The sequence below is a fragment of the Gnatocerus cornutus genome, unplaced genomic scaffold (assembly GCF_029298725.1).
Source record: "Gnatocerus cornutus isolate USDA-ARS CGAHR unplaced genomic scaffold, icGnaCorn1.1 ctg00000432.1, whole genome shotgun sequence".
Classification (NCBI taxonomy): domain Eukaryota; kingdom Metazoa; phylum Arthropoda; class Insecta; order Coleoptera; family Tenebrionidae; genus Gnatocerus; species Gnatocerus cornutus.
This window is the reverse complement of record NW_028275747.1, coordinates 12,501-21,428: the sequence shown is the minus strand read 5'-3', so window position 1 is coordinate 21,428 and position 8,928 is coordinate 12,501. Positions and strand designations below refer to the sequence as shown.

Below are 8,928 nucleotides of genomic sequence, written 5' to 3'. Positions count from 1 at the left end.
TTCCATGCACACAGTATTCAGGCGAAGTTTTAGCCTGCTTTAAGCACTCTAATTTGTTCAAAGTAAACGTGCCGGCCCACCTCGACACTCAATGAAGAGCACCGCGGCGGGATTGAGTTGGGCCGCCCTCTCGAGCTAAGCCCACCGGCAGGACGTCCCGCGGCACGCCAGTTGACACCGCGAACGATGAACCGGCGGCGCGGGACACAGATTCGACTACGAGCTTTTTAACCGCAACAACTTTAATATACGCTATTGGAGCTGGAATTACCGCGGCTGCTGGCACCAGACTTGCCCTCCAATTGATCCTCGTTAAAGGGTTTAGAGTGTACTCATTCCGATTACGGGGCCTCGGATGAGTCCCGTATCGTTATTTTTCGTCACTACCTCCCCGTGCCGGGGAGTGGGTAATTTGCGCGCCTGCTGCCTTCCTTGGATGTGGTAGCCGTTTCTCAGGCTCCCTCTCCGGAATCGAACCCTGATTCCCCGTTACCCGTTACAACCATGGTAGGCGCAGAACCTACCATCGACAGTTGATAAGGCAGACATTTGAAAGATGCGTCGCCGGTGCGAGACCGTGCGATCAGCGTAAAGTTATTCAGAGTCACCAAGTTGTACGATGACGGAGACCGCCACCGATTGGTTTTGATCTAATAAAAGCGCTCCTTCCGTTTCCGGTTGGAGCTCTGTTTGCATGTATTAGCTCTAGAATTACCACAGTTATCCAAGTAAATGTGGGTACGATCTAAGGAACCATAACTGATTTAATGAGCCTTTCGCGGTTTCACCTTAATTTGGCTTGTACTGAGACATGCATGGCTTAATCTTTGAGACAAGCATATGACTACTGGCAGGATCAACCAGGGAACTGCGTTCTTGTTTTAAAATAAGAGAGTTTTAGTCTTTCTTTCCTTCTAGTCATATAAGCTACAATAATCGTAGAATTTCGGAAAGACACCTGCTGCTCTTATAAAAAACTGAACACTTTCCTATTATTGTTTTGAAGAAAGTGTGCGTGTCTGCGAAACGAAAACCTCGTAAGAAGAGACGTAACGCCACGCGATCTTTCTGGATGGAAAATTTTTCGACATTTTTTTCACATCATCCTTGATTGAATCTCCTGCAACAATTTTATTCTTATTCATCCGTTCTAAGTTGTCGTCGTCGTCGAAATAAATAATTTGTACACACTTCGGGGTACACGTTTGTCAAAATTCATGAAATGCAACGTAACATTTTTACTTTAATAAATTTTTACAGTGCATTCAGATCGACTAAACGAACAACGACGGATGAATTGATTTATGGATTTTTATTTGTTGCGACTCATCGGAGGAGAGAGTGAAGAAAAAAATAATCCAATATCATGGTTACGGAATAATTTTCTATGACTTTTTCATCCTTGTTTGAATCTTGCAACAATTAATTTTATTCATCCGTTCTAAGTTGTCGTCGTCGTCGAAATAAATAATTTGTACACATTTCGGTACACGTTTGTCAAAATTCATGAAATGCAAACGTAACATTTTACTTTAATAAATTTTTACAGTGCATTCAGATCGACTAAACGAACAACGACGGATGGATTACTTATTTTTGTTGCGACTCATCGGACGAAAAGTAGAAACATAATCCTCCATTGTAATATAGTTTTTACGGAAAATTTTTCTTTTATTTTATATCCTTGATTGAATGCTGCATTTTATCCGTCTTTTTTTCGTCAAAAACAGAGATCAATGCGATTCATCGGACGAAGAAATAATTTCCCAGTTCAAAATTTAGAGATTTTTGGGCACATCGACTTGAAATTTTATCGTAAAGAAAAAATATCGTCGTCGACAAGCAAAAGTTCAAACATTCTCCATACTCTTCGCTAGATTGAAAGCGACGGTTTATTGTGAGATTTCTCTTTAGAAATATTCACACGTTACGAGTTTATGAAATTTTATTTATTTCAAAATTCTCGCTCGGACTTTAGTGAGTTGACGCATTTGTTAATTTTTGGTCGTTCTGACACGAACACATAAAATCTTTGATTGCATTTGGACCGCTAACATAGAAACGCTCGCCGCATCCGCAATCTCGCTGTGCATGGTCAATGGCAAGATTTGTCATCCCTCAAACGATGGTGGGTCCACAGGGTACACATTCCGGCCATCGTCCCAACTACGGGTAAGTCGCGGTGTACGAGAGGTAACAAGATAATCGGACGCACATAAAATCACATTTCGATCGTACGCTTTTGTCCGCTGCTACATACCACCACTACTATCCCTATATATGCCAGCGCGGCAGCGTTCAGCTCTGAATCACTCGATGCGCGAAACGGTCGAAATCCCATAGCGCGCCGGCCGCTCGCTATGGGCGAGGGGTCGGGTAAATCGGTCTGATCGCTCGGTGCAAAAGTCCGTTTGGGTACTTAGAGACGGAATTTTAAAATTCTGATTTCGCAGATCAATTTCAAGGGTCATTAGGACTCGAATGCCGTTAACGGTGTTTTGAAAAAAATATTTTTTACGTTTTTACGGCATTTCGACCGAACACCTCAGTTCCGACTTCGGACTTAGAATAATTTTCATCAAAATTTCGAACGCCTCAGTTTCCAGAGGGTTTTAGATCCCGTTTAGTTAGGGGTTTGAAATTATCACAGCCACCCTTGTTTGGTGTTAGTTCGACCGTAACTTTTGTTCGTTTGCATTTAATTTCGATTTTTCTGGGACTTTTGGTCAATGTAAATTTATCAACCGCTACACTTCCGACTTCGGACTTAGACGAATGAGCGCCGAACGCTACAGTTTCGACTTCGGACTTAGAAAAATTTCGCTCGACCGCCACAGTTTCGAATTGGACTTAGAAAAATTTCGGTCGAACGCCTCAGTTTCGAATCGGACTTAGAAAAATTTTGGTCGACCGCTACAGTTTCGACTTCGGACTTAGAAAAATTTCGTTCGAACGCTACAGTTTCGACTTCGGACTTGGAAAAATTTCGCTCGACCGCCACAGTTCCAACATGAGACTTAGAAAAATTTTTATCAAAAATTCGAACACCTCAGTTTCGACTACGGACTTAGAAAAATTTCGCTCGACCGCCACAGTTCCTATTTCGGACTTAGAAAAATTTTCATCAAAATTTCGAACGCCTCAGTTTCCAGAGGGTTTTAGATCCCGTTTAATTAGAAGCTTGAAATTATAAAATCTACCTTCTATCGATGTTAGTTCGACCCAAACATTTGTTCGTTTGCATTTAATTTCGATTTTTCTCGTACTTTTGGTCAATGTAAATTTGTCAACCGCTACACTTCCGACTTCGGACTTAGACGAATGAGCGCCGAACGCTACAGTTTCGACTTCGGACTTAGAAAAATTTCGTTCGAACGCTACAGTTTCGACTTCGGACTTGGAAAAATTTCGCTCGACCGCCACAGTTCCAACATGAGACTTAGAAAAATTTTTATCAAAAATTCGAACACCTCAGTTTCGACTACGGACTTAGAAAAATTTCGCTCGACCGCCACAGTTCCTATTTCGGACTTAGAAAAATTTTCATCAAAATTTCGAACGCCTCAGTTTCCAGAGGGTTTTAGATCCCGTTTAATTAGGAGCTTGAAATTATAAAATCTACCTTCTATCGATGCTAGTTCGACCCAAACATTTGTTCGTTTGGATTTAATTTCGATTTTTCTCGGACTTTTGGTCAATGTAAATTTGTCAACCGCTACACTTCCGATGTTCGGACTTAGACGAATGAGCGCCGAACGCTACAGTTTCGACTTCGGACTTAGAAAAATTTTGTTCGAACGCTACAGTTTCGAATTGGACTTGGAAAAATTTCGGTCGAACGCCTCAGTTTCGAATCGGACTTAGAAAAATTTTGGTCGACCGCTACAGTTTCGACTTCGGACTTGGAAAAATTTCGATCGAACGCCACAGTTCCGACTTTTTTTCGAAACTGTAGCGTTCAGTCAAATTGCCGTAAAAACGTAAAAAACTTTTTTTACAAAACATGGTCGACAGCATTCGAGTCCTAATAATCCTTGAAATTGATCTGCGAAATCAGAATTTTAAAATTCCGTCTCTAAGTACCCAAACGGACTTTTGCACCGAGCGATCAGACCGTTTTACTCTACCCCTCGCCCATAGCGAGCGGCCGGCGCACTATGGGATTTCGATCGTTTCACGCATCGAGCGATTCAGAGCTGATCGCTGCCGCGGTGGCATATATAGGGAGTAGTGATGGTAAGTGGCAGCGATGACGGACAAGTACGCACGATGAATGGATTGACATGAAATCAAATGTGCGCGTCCGTACGATCTGTTACCTCTCGTACATCGCGACCCCGTTTAATGATATTATGCTAAATTAAAAATAAAAATACATCGATGAAATAAAAAGTGGTAAGTCTCTAGAAAGACAATATACCGCTGTGAATAAAAATTTCTCGATGAATAGCGAAATGTGAATTAGTCCGCCTGTAACGTGCATTTTGCGAACGAATTAGCTAATTCACCGCTAGTTAAAAAACGTGACCACCCAGTGCTCTTATCCAAAGTCGTCTGCAAATGAGATGAAATTAATAATCTTGACTCTAATGCAGACGACAAATTGAATTGAATAATTTACTTGAATAATGTGACGGATCTATAAAATAAAACACAAAGCCCGAAACACCAAGCAGTAAAAATCTCGATTATTGTTCCGCCCGTTGAAAAACAAAAGATCCGTCACATGGTAAGCAGAACTGGTGAAAATTGTGAAAGACTTGTTTCTCCTCCGATAACAAGCTTGAATTAAATATGATCGAGTGAATGATATTGGAAACCAAAGAACGAAACTGAGGAGAAGCAAATGTTCAGTAATATATTATGAATAATTATAATATTAATATAAATAATAATATTATATTAAAAATGGGAATTGTATGTGGTTGATGGAAAAAGTTTTTTTTTCTGTTGACCGCTACAGTTCCCAATTTGGACTTAAAAAAAAAAAAAAAAAAAAAAAAAAAAAAAATTGTGTATACGGAAGGTAAAAAGCAAAAAATAAAATATTTTATTATTTTTTTTACTTTTTTTACGGGTCCCTACCGCTACAGTTCCCACTGAATGTGTCCTTTTCGCGCTAAGTCCATGCAGTCGCTACAGTTCCGAAACTGGACTTGTAAAAATTTCGACATTTTTGAACGCATCAGTTCCGAACGAGGTTTCAAAACTGTAGCGTTCGGTGTAAACGCATCAGTTCCGAATGAGTTTTCGCAACTGTGGCGTTTCATTTTTGTGCTTTCATGGTTGCATAAACAATCGCCAGTGTGAACGCTTCAGTTCCGAATGAGTTTTCGAAACTGTAGCGTTTCATATTTGTGCTTTCATGGTTGCATAAGCAATCGCCAGTGTGAACGCTTCAGTTCCGAATAGATTTTCGAAACTGTAGCGTTCAATGTGAACGCTTCAGTTCCGACTTTGGACTTAGAATAATTTTCATCAAAATTCGAACGCCACAGTTTCGAAAGGGTTTTAGATCCCGTTCAGTTAGGGACTTAAAATTATGACATCCACTTTCGATTAATGTTAGTTCGGTCCGAACTTTTGTTCATTTTCATTTAATTTCAATTTTTCTCGGACTTTTGGTCTTTGTTAATTTTGTCCTTTCGAAACTGTAACGTTCAATGTGAACGCTTCAGTTCCGAATAAATTCTCGAAACTGTAACGTTCAAAGTGAACGCCTCAGTTCCGAATAGATTCTCGAAACTGTAGCGTTCAATGTGAACGCTTCAGTTCCGAATAGATTCTCGAAACTGTAGCGTTCAATGTGAACGCTTCAGTTCCGAATAGATTCTCGAAACTGTAGCGTTCAATGTGAACGCTTCAGTTCCGACTTTGGACTTGGAATAATTTTCATCAAAATTCGAACGCCACAGTTTCGAAAGGGTTTTAGATCCCGTTTAGTTAGGGACTTAAAATTATGACATCCACTTTCGATTAATGTTAGTTCGGTCCGAACTTTTGTTCGTTTTCATTTAATTTCGATTTTTCTCGGACATTTAGACTATGCGAATTTTAGATTTTTCAAGCTGTAGCGTTTGGCGAGAACGCCGCAGTTACGGACAGGTTTTGTGTCAGACTTTCAATAATCTGAAAAAAACTCCGAAAAAAGAAAATAATTAGTGTTTTCATGGTTGCATAACAATTTAAAATTCATGCACAAAAATAATCCATCTATATTTCCGTTATTCAAGAATGCAAAGGAAAGACGAAAGTTCGGCAACAATTAGTTTAAGCGGTTGCATAACCATTCAAACGTTATGCTTAAACACAATCCATTTACGATATATAATAAAAATAAAGCTTTATTATCAACTTTGAAGTCCATTCTATTGCTGATCTTTAGACCTATAGATTAGGTCAAGATGTCAAATGTCAAAAAACAACTACAGGTTCCTGTATTTGTAGCAATGCTGGCGCCATCTGTAGAACAGTTACCTAAACTTGAAAGTCAAAAAAATTACAGCTTTCTGTAACTATTAATGTTGGTATCGCCACCTGTTAGTCGAAAACATAATTTAGTGGCGCCATCTATATGACAGGTCTGGAACTTCACAAATGTCAAAAATTACTGGTTTTTACTTTATTTACATATTTTTTTTGAAATTTGGCGCCCATTTTGACCCAAAAGTGGCGCCATCTATGTGTCAGGTCTGGAACTTCATAAATGTCAAAAATTACAAGATTCTGGGTTCATTTACGTATTTTTCTTGAATTTTAAGCATAATTTGACCTGACCTGACCCTAAAATGGCGTCATCTATGTGTCAGGTCTGGAACTTCAGAAATGTCAAAAATTACTGTTTTTTCCTTTATTTTACATATTGTTTTTGAATTTCGGCGCCTATTTTGACTCAAAAATGGCGCCATCTAAATGACAGGTCTGGAACTTCAGAAATGTCAAAAATTACAAGATTCTGGGAAGATTCTGGGTTAATTTACGTATTTTTCTTGAATTTTAAGCATAATTTGACCTGACCTGACCCTAAAATGGCGTCATCTATGTGTCAGGTCTGGAACTTCAGAAATGTCAAAAATTACTGTTTTTTCCTTTATTTTACATATTGTTTTTGAATTTCGGCGCCTATTTTGACTCAAAAATGGCGCCATCCTAAATGACAGGTCTGGAACTTCAGAAATGTCAAAAATTACAAGATTCTGGGAAGATTCTGGGTTAATTTACGTATTTTTCTTGAATTTTAAGCATAATTTGACCTGACCTGACCCTAAAATGGCGCCATCTATGTGTCAGGTCTGGAACTTCAGAAATGTCAAAATTACTGTTTTTTCCTTTATTTTACATATTGTTTTGAATTTTGGCGCCTATTTTGACTCAAAAATGGCGCCATCTATATGACAGGTCTGGAACTTCAGAAATGTCAAAAATTACAAGATTCTGGGTTAATTTACGTATTTTTCTTGAATTTTAAGCATAATTTGACCTAACTGACCCTAAAATGGCGCCATCTATGTGTCAGGTCTGGAACTTCATAAATGTCAAAAATTACTGTTTTTCCTTTATTTTACATATTGTTTTTGAATTTTGGCGCCTATTTTGACTCAAAAAATGGCGCCATCTATGTGACAGGTCTGGAACTTCACAAATGTCAAAAATTACTGTTTTTTCCTATATTTTACATATTGTTTTTGAATTTTGGCGCCTATTTTAACTCAAAAATGGCGCCATCTATGTGACAGGTCTGGAACTTCAGAAATGTCAAAAATTACAAGATTCTGGGAAGATTCTGGGTTAATTTACGTATTTTTCTTGAATTTTAAGCATAATTTGACCTGACCTGACCCTAAAATGGCGCCATCTATGTGTCAGGTCTGGAACTTCAGAAATGTCAAAAATTACTGTTTTTTCCTTTATTTTACATATTGTTTTTGAATTTTGCGCCTATTTTGACTCAAAATGGCGCCATCTATATGACAGGTCTGGAACTTCACAAATGTCAAAAATTACAAGATTCTGGGTTAATTTACGTATTTTCTTGAATTTTAAGCATAATTTTGACCTAACTGACCCTAAAAGGCGCCATCTATGTGTCAGGTCTGAACTTCATAAATGGTCAAAAATTACTGTTTTTCCTATATTTTACATATTGTTTTTGAATTTTGGCGCCTAATTTGACTCAAAAATGGCGCCATCTATGTGACAGGTCTGGAACTTCACAAATGTCAAAAATTACTGTTTTTTCCTATATTTTACATATTGTTTTTGAATTTTGGCGCCTATTTTAACTCAAAAATGGCGCCATCTATATGACAAGTCTGGAACTTCAGAAATGTCAAAAAATTACAAGATTCTGGGTTAATTTACGTATTTTTCTTGAATTTTAAGCATAATTTGACCTAACTGACCCTAAAATGGCGCCATCTATGTGTCAGGTCTGGAACTTCATAAATGTCAAAAATTACAAGATTCTGGGTTCATTTACGTATTTTTCTTGAATTTTAAGCATAATTTGACCTGACCTGACCCTAAAATGGCGCCATCTATGTGTCAGGTCTGGAACTTCATAAATGTCAAAAATTACTGTTTTTCCTTTATTTTACATATTGTTTTTTAATTTTGGCGCCTATTTTGACTCAAAAATGGCGCCATCTATATGACAGGTCTGGAACTTCAGAAATGTCAAAAATTACAAGATTCTGGGTTAATTTACGTATTTTTCTTGAATTTTAAGCATAATTTGACCTGACCTGACCCTAAAATGGCGTCATCTATGTGTCAGGTCTGGAACTTCAGAAATGTCAAAAATTACAAGATTCTGTGTTAATTTACGTATTTTTCTTGAATTTTAAGCATAATTTGACCTGACCTGACCCTAAAATGGCGTCATCTATGTGTCAGGTCTGGAACTTCAGAAATGTCAAAAATTACAAG

General features: G+C 38.1%; 1 pseudogene; it reads right to left on the bottom strand.

Moving 5' to 3' along the window:
• LOC148165264 (small subunit ribosomal RNA) lies at nucleotides 1–867 on the bottom strand (annotated as a pseudogene; the record flags this gene model as incomplete).
• Nucleotides 868–8,928: the final 8,061 nt, after the last annotated feature.